Genomic DNA, 15,435 nt, shown 5'->3' on the forward strand with positions numbered 1-15,435 from the left:
CCCCGCGCGCGGGGCCGGGAGTGCGCTGGAGGCCCCGCCCCCCGCCTCTAGGGTGGGCCGAGGGGAGGCGGCGGCGGGAGTGGGTCCGGCGGCGGGACGGCGGGTTTGGATGAGGTACTGGGAGGGAGCTCTTCGCTGTGAGGCACTGGCACAGGTTGCTCAGAGAAGCTGTGGATGCCCCATCCTTGGGAATGTTCAAGTCTGGCTTGCCTGGAGCTCTGAGCAGTCTGGTCCAGTGGAAAGGTGTCCCTGCCCATGGCAGGGCTTTGGAACTGGGTGATCTTTAAGGTCCCTTCCAACCCAAGCCGTTCTGCGATTCTATGATCCTGCTGTAAGGCGCTGCTCCGCTTAGTTTGCCTTTCCGGGCTCGGCCTGGCTGTGCCGAGGAGCAGGGAAGGGGTCGGTGGGGTTTGGGCGCGGGGCAGTGTCTGGGTGCGCTGTGGTGGCTCCTGGGCTGGAGGGTGCAGGTTTCTCACCAGCGTTCTCGTCTTCTAAAAGTAGTATTAGATTTAGGACCTCTGCTGCCTGTCTCCTAACAGGAGCTGTTATAAATTTAACACAGAAAGGCCGTAATCTTGCTAACCTGTAGTTCATTTTTAGTTTCAACAGGTGATTTGAGCAGTCGTTTATGGCATCATTTTTCTCATGCAGGACCCTCACTTCTTTCAGATAGTCGTAAAATCTGCAGACATCCCTAGGACTGGAATCTGAATCTGGATGTTGTTGCTCCCCAGACTTTGGATAAGACACTTGAAATCATGAAGTGGATTTTAACTCTTCTGTTTATTGTCTTTTCACAGATTCATAGAATATTTGGAGTTGGAAGGGATCCACAAGGATCCTCGAGTCCAACTCTTAAATAAATGGCCTGTATGGGAATTGCACCCACCACCTTGGTGTTACCAGAGCCATGTTCTAACCAACTGCAACTACAGAAAATTAGTTGTTTGTAGTTATTTAACTACAAATACCAATGTGCTCTGTCAATGAACCCGCACATCACTGTTGGGACATCACAACATCCCAGCTGTGTGCTGCTCTGCTTGAGGATTTTGAAGCCCAGATTGCCCTGTCTGGTGGAAATATTTCTGGTGGAGATATATAGGTACAAGCTCTGCCATTTCACAAGCAGGATCAAAAGTAAGATCAGGATACACCTGGCTCAAATGCGTGAAACAGATGTGGCATGTCGAATTTCGGGCTGTTCTAAAATGGACCAAGGTAAAAATGAGTTATGTAGCATTGGAGATGAAAATAATGAAAACAAAGAAATCTTGCAAAAAATGACTGTCTTGTTGCCTGTCTTTCAGATGCCTCAAAATAAAGAGTCCTTGCTGTTGTGACATGAGCCCAAGCATAATTCTCATGCCTCTCACTCCTGTGAAAGGAACACCTTGTTTGGAGAAGCAGCATCTTATTTGCTACTTGAGGAACCCTGCAGTGCTGACTTCTCTTCCATATTCCAAGGGAAAGGACAGATAAGTCCAGTCTTTGCCTCTTAGCATCTGTCACATTTCCAGTATTAGAACCCAGACATTCACTGGGGAGATAAAAACCACTAAGACTCAATCAAGGTGTAAACATCACAGGAAAATCAGTTCAAAGCTGGATCTAAAGGCTCAGCTCACCCTGTGGAAAATGCTTGTGCCTTAAAGCTGGGTTCTGAGATAAGGCAGCCTTTCTGCAATGTGTGCAGTGTAGCACTAGAGTAGAAAGATGCTGAGAAAATCCATTTAAAGGGTCATGATGTGGATCATGTCTCTGAATGTGTTTATTGTCACATGACTGAGTAGATCTTAATGGAAAACCATTGGAAATCACACATGCGGCTAAAATAAACCTACCAGTGCCTCATCTGTAGAGGTGCTTTTATATCACTTTATAAAGTGCCTGGGAAGTGCACAGAAACAGCCGTCAGAGGAAACCTCATCTCAGTGCCCATCATCTGGAACTGAGCAGATAAGAAATCTTCATGTAGCTTGCTTGGCCTTACCAGGATATGGTTACATGCCCACACAGTGATTTTACCAGTAAGTCAGATTTTATTTTTCACTCTCATCCAGTTGCCTCCTCAACTTAAATTTATTGCTGCAAATAACTTTATTTGGTCAATGCAAAATTTATTGTAGCCTTTCAGTATGAACTGTAAATGCTATCATCAGAAGCTGCTGTAAAACATCTTCATGCTGGTTTGAGCAAAGAAAATGCAAGAACTGTAAAAATACTAAAAATGTGTTGTAAATGTTCACATTTTGATAATGTTCATTCTGCAAAATCCTGTCTCATTTCTTATTTCGGATTCTGAATATTTTATGGGTAGTTTACCATCATATTCCAATAATTTCAATATTAGTAGCTTTTTAATGACTCAACATTACTGTGAAGGTACTTCTATCAAGGTGAATACCTGTTATCTCTACATTTTGTGACATTTTTAATAGCTAAATATTATCTCCATTTATCAATGGCAGACCTTGACTAACATAGTCTGTCTCCTAAAGCACAAAAGGACATTATTCCAGTATTCTAGTTCTGTTCTCCTTTGCATTAACTACAAATGTAGCTTTTGTACCAATTACACTTTCTCCTCATTGCTTAAATAATGTTTCTGTTAGTAATTTCAAGTACTCTGCCCTCAATAAAGCTATGCATCTAGTGCTCACCTTCATGTCTGTAGGTAAAAATCTTGAAAGATTGTGTACAAAGGTAGTCTGGGCATTTTTCTGTTTAACCATTCAGTATTGCAGGTGGTTGTAGTGATTAATTGATTTTAGCAACGTTTCCGTGGCTGCTGCTGGGATACAAACCAAATTCTTGCTTCAGGGGTTGAACTGCTGAGTTGGTTCTGATTGCTCAGTATGGCCAAGGGAAAGAACAGGTGATTATGAAATAAGGTGATGGCTCCTGGGTGTGCTCTGGTGTTTGTGGCAGCGGTCAGGTAAGGGAACAGACAGGGTTAGGAACATGAAGGAATGTGGAATGACAGGGCATCCTGTGGTTGTAGCCAGGCATCTGTGTTATGATGTAGGGTTTAGATTAGATTATGAAGGGTTTTGATTGAAAGGTTTAGATTGGATTACATGTTATGCTGTCTAGTTTTGATGCCTTTGTTGTCTTTGAGATACATGAGCTTTTTCTGAGGCTATTACTGCCTGACAGGGGTGGAGATAGAGTTTTTTAAAAGGTTATAGCAGAATTTCTGGAGGAAAAGTAATTGAGAAAGTGGTAATTTTTGGAAATAAAAGCAAAACAAGTTTTTTATTTGCTTCACAATGGCTATAAGCCAAGAACAAGGCTGCAGTCCAGTATAACTTTTTCTCTAAGGGGGTATGAAAGGAAAGCGCATGGAAATACAATTGAAATTCACAGTATTTCAAAATAGAGATGACTACAACAGTGAAAAAATTTATGAGTGCTTATATAAACAATCTGGTTTTTAAGTGAAAGGAGAACTGCTTTTTATTAACAAATTATAAATTGTCTCTTGAATGAGTAATTTCATTCCTTTTGGGTGGGAGGCGTGGGGATCAAAAATCCATCTTCCTTAAAACTGTGATGAGAAAACCTGGGACTGGGTTTTCTGAGATGCTCTTTTGACAATTTCCGTCATGTCTGGGGGTGATGAATTTTGAAGATTATAATTTGCCATTCATTGCTATGTTAACATGCAGATAGTTTACTTAATTTTAGCTTCCTGGTGAAAAATTTAATAGGTTAAATACTTAATAATTTTTTAAGCTCTTGGTAGTGTTGTGGAATGGTAAACATTTTGTATTTTTTCTAAATATTGCTTACATTTTTGTGATAAATGTGAGCAAAGGAAACTTTTCTAAATATTTATTTAACACCATGCTACTTTCTATACATTTTTGAGGTGCAGAAGAAACAAAAAAGAAACTAAGAAAACTTCAACTTGGTAATGTTTTTCAGATGTTTCATTCCATTAAAGGAAGCTTTACTGTAACACTTTGAGGAACTGCTGTCGGCTCATTTATTGTGCTTGTGGAGCTGATACAATGAGTATGAGAGCCTTCCTGCTGGCTGTGGGGATAGTTTTTGAAATAGTTTTAACCATAGCTTCTTAGCACTAAGATTGTGTTTAACTTAGTGTCAAGTTCTCACTGTAATTGCTAACGTTAGTTGATACAATATACTTGTTGTAGCTTTTAACCTTCGTGAAAGCCTAACTGGCTAGTGGAAAACAATGTACAAATTGAATCTTATAAAAAAAGAGTTCAGAAGCTGCTGAAAAGTTGAGTGATTTTATATAAAAACCTTTACAAGGAAAGGGTTAGTGGTCTTGATTGCATTTCCCTTTAGACAGAAATCCTCTGTCCAAAGCTACAGCCTCCAACCAGTACTTTCTCCAGACCAAATCTAGACTGTCAGCAGATGTGCTCAGAAGAAAATGGACATGTAAGGTGTATTATGTCTGCCACTAAAAATAATCCTTTGAAGTTGGGGTATTTTAATGTATCTGTTCCTTCAATATTTTTCATAAGCTGGGTAATTGACATCAAAATAACTCCACTGCAAGTACATATTTTGCTAACTCATTTTTAATTGTGGTTTGAAATCTTTGAGAGCTCCTTGTTACCATGTTTTGTTTTGGTTTGCTTTTTGTTCTGTTTTGACATTGGAAATGCATTAAGCATTCTTAGACCTGAGCTAACCTTGGATTTGCTGCCAGAATCCCCATGGTCAAATTATGTCTTCGTAATCAATATTTGCTCTTTCTTCTGAAATACTGTGCATCTCAGACAAATTTGGCCTCATGTCGCTTAAATAACTACAAAATACTTTTGAACTGCATAGGAGTTAAGTTTGAACATTTGTGTTAATAACTGTTCAACCTGGAGAAATGTCTTCTATTACAAATTAATGTATTTGCTCTGCTTTTAAGCTATTGTAATGAACTGTGGCTTTTAATACAACTAAGGAATGGATCAAGGTCTGCAAGCATCTATGCAAGCACAGATACTGTTTCAAACTATACTGAATGGAAGATGTGAGATGTTTTTTGCAGTTATTTTCCTTTTTTTTTTAGTGCTAAATATTTGCTTAATACAAGTGTACATACAAGTAAATTTGTTTTAATTGGTGGAAGAAGGCTTTAAAACTCACTAAAATAGATTAGAAAGGCTGTGCTTTGAAGGGCAGGGGAGAAGGATTAGGGACTTCTTAGAGTTTGCTTGAAGGCACTAAACAAGGATCTCCATCTTTCCAAGGCAATAGGTGGGGTGGGATGTGGCAGCTGCATGAGTAGGTAGAGGAGAAAAGAGGGCAACATTCAGGGCAGGGAATCTGGATGGCAGGACATGATGAGATGCTTGGGTTTTGAATACTTCTTAGGTTGATTAGAGTTTCTGATGCGCTCATTTTGGCAGTTGATAATTGCTTGGTTGGATAACTAGTTGTTAGTTTAAAAGGAAATTCTGCCTTGTTAGTAGCAGCAAGTCTATCTTCCTTTCTCAAGTGCTGCTTCGTCTTACTCAGTGAAGCTTTATTTCCATCTACAAGAGGTAGAGATCCTTGCTTCATACAAGGAAGACTTTATTACCTCACCATTTTGTTATTTGTTATGTTGTTAAACTGGGGGTGGAGATACTGTACCACGTAGAATGTCAAAGCTGAAGGATGCTTAATGTCTGAAGCTTTTCTGGCTTTAGCTTTGTGTCAGTGTGACTGGAGTAACACCAGAATTGTAATACTCTTCATGATGACCATCCAGGTTCAATATTCAATTTAGATTTATTTTAACCCAAGGGTTTAGTCTCTTTCTGATTCCTTTTTGGACATTTAATGATGTCAGAAGTGCAAATCAACAAAAATGATTCAGCCTATTTTCTAGAATCCCTATGGGGAAAACTTTCTGTTCATGATGTTTTCAAGTGGAACCTGCAAGATTTCGTTTAAAAAGCCCTAATAGTCTGTGTCTTGAAGGAAATATATAAGCATTTTTCAGGTAGTGTCTCCTGTTAGAACAGCTGAAAGGCCACACTCCTGATGCAAATATCTGTTGAGATTTGGACTTTTCAGTATCTCTGAAAAATGCAGTGATCAATGACAGTACCTTATTGCAGGAAGCTAATTGTGACAGACTGTTTTAGAGAGGCAGGGACTGGAAGTAAGAAAACTTGCCAGTTTCCTTTGGTACGTGGTTTGCAAAGGTTTTTAATTCTTTTGTGGACAGCACATAAAAGAAACTGGATACTGAAGACCAGTGGGGCTGGAAAACCTGTGAGATGTTGCTAGAGATAAAGACGAGATGAGGAGATGAGCTTAAGCAGAATTTGGCATGTTAGCAAAAGTGGTTATTGGGTCAAGGCAAAGTGGGCAAAGAGTAAAATAATGTGGAGTCTCAGAAAATGAGAATAGCTTGGGCAACAGTTTGGTCTGAAGTGGACAGAAAGGATATAGCCTCAGACATGTGAATCAGCATTAAAACAAGAGGGTACATAATCACTTCTATTTACTAGTGCTGCCATTACTCAAATGACAATTAGTTCAAACATGAGAGGTTTTTGATATGTGTGTGTATATTTTTATATATTTATTATTCCCCATTGTGAAATCTGGCATTAATTCTTTAACTTCTTGGGTATTTTGATTCCAACAATGAAACCTAAACCTTGTTGAATGTTAAAAAGAAAATAAAACCACAAAAAAAAAAAAAAAAAAAAAAAGAAAAAAAAGAAAAAAAAAGAAAAAGGGTTGAGAACTCTCAATACAGGTCAAAATGCCAAGCACTCATCTTGTGTGGGTGGGTACACTTGCAAAATCTTCAACTGCCTGATTTGCCTGTATACAAATTTCTGCTCCCAGTGATCCTTTTGAAATTCAGTGTGTAGAATTGGTAGTGCTTCATTAGCCTCGATTTATTCGTTAGAGAGCAGAGTAGATACACAAAAAACAATGAGATTAAGGTTACCAAGGCAACTTTGATTTTGACAATTCAACTTTAATTTTGGCAATACCTAATTTTTATTTCTTGGCGTAGCAACCTTAATGAGTTGAGGCTTTGAGTTTTTTAATGTAGCTTTTATTTTATGTGGGAAATACATTGGGAATCTACCTTAATATGCTAAAATAACTCACCAGAAATGCTCTCTCCTTTAGCAGTATGTACTGCTGTGTGTTCTGAGTTACTAGGCTGTACATAGCTATGTATGTGCCATACAGTACATGGCTGTATAAAAGTTCACGTATTTCTTCCTTAGGTCCTGTGACATGTAGACCCTTTAGAGTTACTGGCTTCAGCTCCATCACAACATCCTTACATGTGTTGGTGGCATCTTGACTACTGAACCACGCTGGTGTACGTTGAATTGGAGGGTCAGGTAAGTGTTTGTTTATGCTTGAATACAGCAAATAAAAAAAGCAAAAAGGTTCTTATATAATTTTCAATCTGTAAGTGGTCACAAAACTGGCATTTATCCTCCCTTTTCTCTTACTCACTAGAGACTCCAGAATTCAGCAGTATTGGCAATCTGATGCTTGCTGTGTCATCACATTAAAAGGAATAGGCAATTTAATAAGACTTGGTGACACTGGGTAAGGAAAAGTGTTTAATTTTTTTCTTTCTATAATCAGCAGTCTACTGAAATGTCTCACATTACCAAGTTGTATTTTTTACAAATACTCTTCAGAGCTGGTACAACTGTTTTGAGATTGATTTATTTGTATAACAATTAACATCAGGTTTTATATCTTGTTTGTAAGCTTTTGGGAGAGTGGTGAAAGGAGATTTTTTGGTATCTTGGCTAGTGCAAAAGCAGTAATATACAAACTATGTCAGGACAAAAAATATTGAGTCAAATTAAGTTATGCTGTGCCAAATGATACTTGCATGGATGAAAGTATTTCATTTACTCTGAAACAAACACTGGGTATCTTCTCAATCATGTAATGGGCTTATATTTTTTTCCTAATTTTTTATTTAGTTAATTCCATATAACTATGGTATATATTTAAAAGTGTATGCAGGACTGTATTTCTTAAGCTTATATCTTGGTTTGACATTTCACTGATCTTTGAGTTAGTCTTAACATAATTAGCATTCTATGTTATTTTAACAATTTTTGGATAGTCGTAACATAATGAAAGTAAGTCAATTCCTTGCAGCATAGTAGCTGTATTATGTAACTTTAAAGGTTGGTTGGTCTTTATCTACATGTATTATGATCATTGGAAGTTTAACTGAGGAAACTTAGAAAAGACAGAAATGTTAGAAATGTGCATTGTAGTATAAAGGTTTTTATATGATAAATACACTGTAATCTGGTAAAACAAATGGATTCAGGTCAAACGAGAAACCTGAAAATCATGTTTCTCCTTCCTGCATTGTCACTTTTAAAAAGAAAGGATATTTATTGTCGTGGCAAGTATGTCAAATCAAGTATGTCAAATTTTCAAATGCTATCATTTTTATGATTTTAATTTGTGCTTACCTAATTTTGGTTTTATCTTTCATTGTGCCGAGCAGCACTTTAGCAATTTTATAATGCAAGTGTTCCTCTTATAATGATAATCTGTACGTCCAAGGTGTGTGTGAATGGCAGTTAAACATTTCTGTGTATCACTTGAGTGTTCATTGTATTTGCAGTATATGCAAAATAAAACAGAGCAGTTCTTTCCTCAAAATTACTTATCTTTAACTTGCATCTAATTTTGCCCTACAGGTTAAAAAACCCTCAAACAACACAACAAATGAACAAACAAAAACCAACTCAAACAAATGACTTTTCTTGAGAAGCTCTATTTTGTGTGTGTTTCACAAACAGCACAGAATGAGGAGCAAGGTTTATTTTCTCTACAACTTTGTCTTTCATCACCTGAAAGTTTCCTATCTCAGATTTTTAAGTCTTTCCATCACTGATGGTATTATAAAATAATGGTATAGTGTATTTCAGGGTTCTTTTTGAATTAATTTACTTAACTTATTTCTTAATTGGCAGCCCAGAGAAGAGTTGAAGGAGCATATGGAAAATTGCAGAACTTCTACAGCCCTTTTGTCTTCATTTTGGGATCAAGTATTCAAAACCAGACATCAGTTGAGTGGACATCACAAACAAATCCATCATGAAGAAACAACAAACCTACAATGAAAGGCAGGAAGAGAATAAAGAAGCCTGAAGATAATCCTGTGTGTTTCAACACAAAAGCAACTTGAAAGAAGGATTCAGGCTAATTTAAATGCAGTACCTCCAGTAGGTATGATCTGTATCATAGCAAAACTTGCTATTTTCTTTCTTCATTGTATAATATTTGGTAATCTGGCACATTTATTTGCTGATTTATTTACATATCTTTGTAAGACAGTTGCCGTTAACCTGAACAAAAATAAGGTACTCTTTTCAAACAGCTGCCTTCTTCTTGGTTTGGAATAGTACCAGTCTTTGGAACAAATTATGCAGGTGCTGATCAAAAGATGCAGCTAAAGGTTTTCTGTTATAGTTTGTTACAAGCTTGTACAAGTTTGTTACAAAGTAGAGCCACTGAAACAGGCTCTTTCAGGAGCCAAGAGAGATGCTGTGAGACTTCTTGGAATCCGGCGAGTTAACTAGGTGGAAAAACAAAAAAAAAAGCTTTCTTTGTAGTCACGGCTGAATTTTTAGGAGGAGTGTTAACTGAAGCACCAATTTTATCAGTTAGCATAAAATTCTACTTATCTGCACTTGTAAGAGTTAACACCAAGACTTTCCCTGACCTCAAGTGCATCCTTTCTTCCAAACAGAATTTGAGAAGGCATTTGATGCATTCCTGTTATTCAGAAAAGATCTCTTTTTCTTTGATAAAGAAGATAATCTCTGGTAGCCACCTGTCCATAAGTTGACATTACAAAATATTCTGATAACTTTTCTAATATTTAGGTAGAGAAGCTTGTGTACATCTCTTTCTCTAAGTTTCTTCTAAGTATGTGCATTTGGTTTGGGATGTGTTCTCTTTTTGTTGGTCTTTATGGCCATACATATGACTGTTACATTGTCAGAAAACATTTTTACAATCGTTTAACTAGAGAAATAACTTTCTGACTTTCACAGTTGTGTGTCATAAATTAATTCAAATTGTCAAAGTTTTTTTCCCCAAATGGCTTCTTTATCCTGCTGTTTTCTAGGACTTACATAATTGTTTATACTGAATCTGGCTTTTCTCGTTTGGAGTTGTTGTCACTCACATGGAAAGAAATAAATACATGTTTTAGTAGCTTGCTGACATTGGTATTATAAAAAGAAAGCAAAAATGGAATTTGGGTTTGGTTAGTCAAAGGTCTAATTGCTTGAAGTGAGCTAGAGCATTTTTGTTAATAAGTAGGGAGCAGACCAATATGCTGATGATGTACCTTGCACATAGGCATCTTTTGGGCTTTTTTTAAATGAAGCAGTCAGTTAACAAAAGTTGTCTCTGTTTGAAGTTGCAGAAGTGTAAGGTTAAGCACTTTACATCGTTACATCATTACAATGGTTACTTGTGAACCAGTGGGGTATGACAATCCAGATTTTATCTTAGGTTTCGTAGGAAATCTGTCATCTGATGTACACACTGCATCTCTGTTTTGAAAGAAAAAGGAGCATTTATGGACTGTCTGGAGCTCTTCCTGGAAACGCGAAGATTAAAAACTTGAACTTTTCATACCTAGTTCTGACTCGAGCTTTGCTTGACTTCTGTACAGCAAAACAAACTTCATGTCAACACTGTTCCTTTCTTACAGCCCCCTGAGGTGCAAACTCATAAAACTGGCATTAGCCATAGTCCCAGCCTGCAGCTGTCTCTTAATTCTTTCTGCTAAAGGCCTTGTCCCCACAGCAGAACAGGATCTGGTGGTGATCACAGCCAGCTCGGTGGTGTGTCCTGCAGCACAGATGGAATAGCTGATGGCAGAAGGGCATAAGGGTAACCCTGCTGTGCTGACTGTGGCTCTGTGAGCATGGGCTGTGCCCTGCACAGAGCTCCAGAGTGCCAGAGCAAGCTGCCTCATTTTCTCTTCGTACCACAATTGTCTCTCTTTATGCCCATATTAACAGACACACATGGGAAGTATATTTTAGAGTCTATGGATACTGTAAAACTTCAAGGAATTCCTTTAAAATGAGGAAGATCTGCTGTCAGGTGGTTACCAGCAAAGTGTTGGTAGCAGGTCCTGGAAATCCAGCTGTTTTCCTGGGCGTCCTGTGGCGCTTTGTTTGTTTTCCACCGTGAGGGGGCAGCAGATGAACAACATCACGCGGGCTGTTTGTTACCTTTCAAACGCTTTTCCAGTGTCCCTCTCTGCCTGTGAATCCCAGCAGGGGCTTCATACCAATGGGAGAGTTTAAAATTATGATTCCTACCTGGAATGTACAGGAATGATTCCTGTAGCTGGAATGTATGAATTTGAAGTCTTCATTCTTTTCAGTATTAAGCAGTAGAATTTATTTAGTAAAATCTATCTCAAGTTTATAAAAAGGGCAGTTCTATATTGAGACTTAAGATTTTTATGACTATGGCATTAGGTGTGTATATATTTTAAAGGATAAAATAACTAAGCATCCCAACCCCATGTGCTTATTAGTTAATGTCACCTAAGTTTTACTTAACATCTTTCAAATATTTATTTTCTATATTTCAAATTGCATATTACAATTAAAGATAATGTTCTCACAGCCATTCTTCTCCCATCAGAAAATAAAACTGAGAATACACTAAATCTAGTGATGCTTTTCATTTGTGTGTAATTAATGTGTTCGTGTACAAGGATGGCTTGTGACTTCTGCTGACAGAGCATAGGAGTTAAAGGCCTCAATTCACAGGCAGTACTAGTGGTGCTAAACAATAGAACCAAATTTTATTGCCTTACTTCAGCCACAAGGTGCAGTTTTATCACCTAGAACTTTATGGAAGTGTACCATATTATTGATTGGGAGTAGAGTGGGGTCCTTTTTCAGACTGTAGGGAAAATGGTGATTATTACCTACCATTGTGAATTTTTTGAAAGTGTGTGTCTGTAATTCTGTTTAAGTTACAGATAAAGTAGTTAACAAAAAGCCACAGAGAGAGGGAAGTCAAGCCTTTTCAGCTGCAGAGTTTTATCCAGGAGTTTATATAAAGAAAGGAAAACCATAGTGGCATCTGTGAATATCAGCTCCTAGTATCAGTGTTCAGAAGCTAACTGGGAAGAATGAAACTTAAGATTCCTAACAAGACTGGTAGACTTGCCTTAATGATTTTCATTAAAATTGTGTTGTAAGGTATGTGGGACCTTTATGGAGCCTAAAACTTTATCAAGTGACTTGACTTTTTTTTCTTTTGTGGTGATTTTTTTCTCTTTAAAGATTACAAATGTTTAAGAGAAGAGGAGAAACTAGTTACGAAGATATATTCAGAATGGCACAACTTGCCTTTCAGAGTTGGCTTTCATCTTGAAGTCCACTGTTTAAATTACAGGTTTTTTCATAGAGACCCCATGGTTTTACTGAGGTCACTCCAACAACTCCCCTGAGTATTTAAGGGGAGCATTCCCTTATGCAAGTTAAGGGCTTTTAATATTGAAGCAATCTAAGCTTTATTTTTCTGGTGCAAGAAAGATCCACACAAATAACTGAGGATTAAATTCCCTTTTGCCTATTTCTTGTTTTGAGTACTGTTGCATAAAATAACAACTGTATGATTCACTCTTGCTTTGTGCAGTAATTAACAGGAATAGTTTTACCAGTAAAAGTCTTGAGTATAGTACAAACTAATTCCATAGTATTCTAAAATACTTTGTTTTCAAAATAGCTGGACTTGAATTGCCTTTGCAAATATGTCATGAAAACAGCTCTGTTTTCCTTATAGAGTGTTTAAAGAATGAGTAATCCTGTTTATTACATCTAATATATGAATGTACTACATGTATTTGGGAATAGTATTTACACAGCTATTAATTATTTACAGTGTGTTTTGCAAGGACATTGTTTCTGTTTGTTGAGTGCTGGTCAATAATCTGGGTAGATGTGTATGCACTTTTAAAACTTGCTATAGTTGGTTTTCACAGGACAAGGATTTTAAACTTCTATGCTTCTATTTCTCTCTTTGAAATGATTGTGTGTTAAAGATGTGACTTTACAACATTAAAGACTTGTGTTTGAATTTGTGAACAGCCAGTGCTGTTCCTCTGTTGCTGAGGTATGCTAAGCACAGTGAGGGGGATAATCTAGAACATCAAGGAATTTGGGATAACAGATCTGTAATCTGCATCAGCCTTTTCAAATGTTTTCTGTTTCCCTTCCTAGGAATCATCTCTGTATATTAGCACATATATAATTTTCATATGGAGGTTTTTTTCCTCTTCTTAAATAAATTCCGCTTGCAAGCCTGAAAGAGTATAGGTTGTATAACAGAGACAAAAAATTTCTAGAAAGCTGTGGTGGACCATTCAAACATCAAAATAGAACAATCCAAGATGATCATGTTGCATTATGCAGTATTGGCTGCTAGGAAATTAATTTAACACAGCAAATGATGTCATTTTGTGAATATAAATAATTAAAAGATAATAAACTAGTAACTGAAGTATTTCATGGTATACAGGTCTGATAGGAATCTTTGTGGTCTTATCTTTCCCATAGTGGTGCCAATCTTTCCTAACTGATAGCCTTAAATACTCATGATAAAAGCCATTAAAAGCCTAAATTAACACAGTAACTGAGAAACATAATCCCTTCCAACCACCTACACAGGAAGAATAGATGATGATTTTCCAGCTGTGACAAGGTTAATTTCCTTTCTGACAGGAAGCATTCTTATAGTTAGCTCTGTAGAAACACATGGGAATGCATGCTGGCATCAAAGCCATTCCCTGCTAGCACTGGGAGTTGGGAACAAGGTCTCTCTGACACAGCAGATGTAAACACATACAGGTGGATTGCATGGATGTCCTCTTTATGTTACCACTTACATAAATTGCTTAGGGAGGAAAAAAGAAGTACTCTACAGTTGGATATTGAGTGCTGTGAGGAGTGATTTTTTTGGGACATGAAAAGGATTTCTGGAGAAAAGGGGTGCTTTTTTCCCACTGGTAGTTCTCCCTCTTACATTGAATATGCAAGAACCAAACACTGTGATCCTGTTTTTACAAAACAAGCAAATTTTTAACTGAAATTAGTTTTTTATGGCAATTAGGGATATTGATCTTTAAGGATATATTTGATTCTGGTTTAGAATTTGTGTTCAGGCACCTATGTAAAGATATAAATACTGCAAGGACAAGGACAGCTTATGCTCCTGGCTTGTTAACTGAAAAGGGTCTCTTTGCTAGTTCAGAGGGATGTGGACTTTAACCATGCCTTTTTTTTTCTCTTCTGGTGCTCTGTGGCCAGATTAAAAACAGGAATGTCTTCTTAAAACTTTTAAAATTAACTTGCACATATAGGCGTATTTCTGGATTTCAATATCATAAAGTTGGGTTTCCAGTTTGACTACATTCCCTTTCATTTTCTGGAAAGCTCCCTACTTCAGTTTTTTGTTTTGAACTTTTTTGAACCTCTGTCAAAGGCCCGGTCTCTGTGACTGATGTTCTGTAGTCTTTTCTGACTCAACCAAGTGATTTGTTTAAATAGACTTTGCATTGCCATGGTTATACTAAACCCATCATTCTGGGGGGAAAAAAAAGGCAGTTATGTTAGAAATTCTAAGTTACACAGAAGAAAGTACCTTGTAGCACTGTCTGCTTGGAACTGTTGGATCCACTCCATCTTGTTGGTATTTAAAAGGTGAAGCCTTCCTTCTTTCTTCTGAACTGAGCATTTTACAGGATTAGAAAATAAGGTTAAGTGAATGCATAGGATGGAAACAGGCTATGTTGTGTTAATGCCTTCCTGAAACCTCCTTGGTGTGTGCAGTGAGTGGGTGAACAGGACAGTGGGAGCCAATTCAATGCTCGTGATAGTACTTAAATAAAACAGCTTGCGGAGAACTCATCCTGTAGGAGCTGGCAGCATAGTAGATAGGGAACATCCACCTTTGTCCACAGTGGCAAAATTACCTTTCCACTGAGTTGAAGAAACAAAATACTCTTGCAGTCACTCGGCAGGAGCGTGGCATTCCAACACTTGAGTGCCGTGGGTGGTGCTGCATCCCGCAGCGTTGGAGCTGTGGCATCACACACGGCGGCACAGGAGAGTAGGCAGATGTCTGGCAGGAAACGTGAGTGTGAAGGGGGCTGATAGACGTCTCTTGCTACTGGGACAGATGGCTCTCAATCTCTGTGGTAGCAAGTGTGCCATGTCTTCAGAGACAGGCATTTGCTCTATTAAATATTCTTAGCTTATGTAGAAGCCAACTGACAGTGCTTCAAAAGGTACAGGAGAAGGAGAGTGATGGGCAAAACAACTTCTGCTGGGAGGCTGACAAGGCAGTGTGGCCAGGATCTGTTAATGGTGTTTAGGTGCATAAGTAAACAAGCGTCCAAACCTTTGC

At 37.9% G+C, this 15,435-nt stretch overlaps 1 long non-coding RNA gene across 3 annotated transcripts; it reads left to right on the forward strand.

The window, feature by feature from the left end:
* Positions 1–32: 32 nt before the first annotated feature.
* LOC125328863 lies at positions 33–11,686 on the forward strand. 3 transcript variants are annotated; one of them, XR_007204914.1, is made up of 6 exons: positions 33–114; positions 801–1,221; positions 1,311–2,030; positions 7,221–7,340; positions 7,462–7,554; positions 8,958–11,686. It is a non-coding gene; the product is annotated as an uncharacterized LOC125328863 (long non-coding RNA). The 3 variants fall into 3 exon arrangements; XR_007204911.1 differs by having other exon boundaries at positions 79–1,221; XR_007204924.1 differs by lacking the exon at positions 8,958–11,686 and adding an exon at positions 8,682–8,951 and having other exon boundaries at positions 79–1,221.
* Positions 11,687–15,435: the final 3,749 nt, after the last annotated feature.

Source organism: Corvus hawaiiensis, chromosome 1 (assembly GCF_020740725.1).
Source record: "Corvus hawaiiensis isolate bCorHaw1 chromosome 1, bCorHaw1.pri.cur, whole genome shotgun sequence".
NCBI lineage: Eukaryota > Metazoa > Chordata > Aves > Passeriformes > Corvidae > Corvus > Corvus hawaiiensis.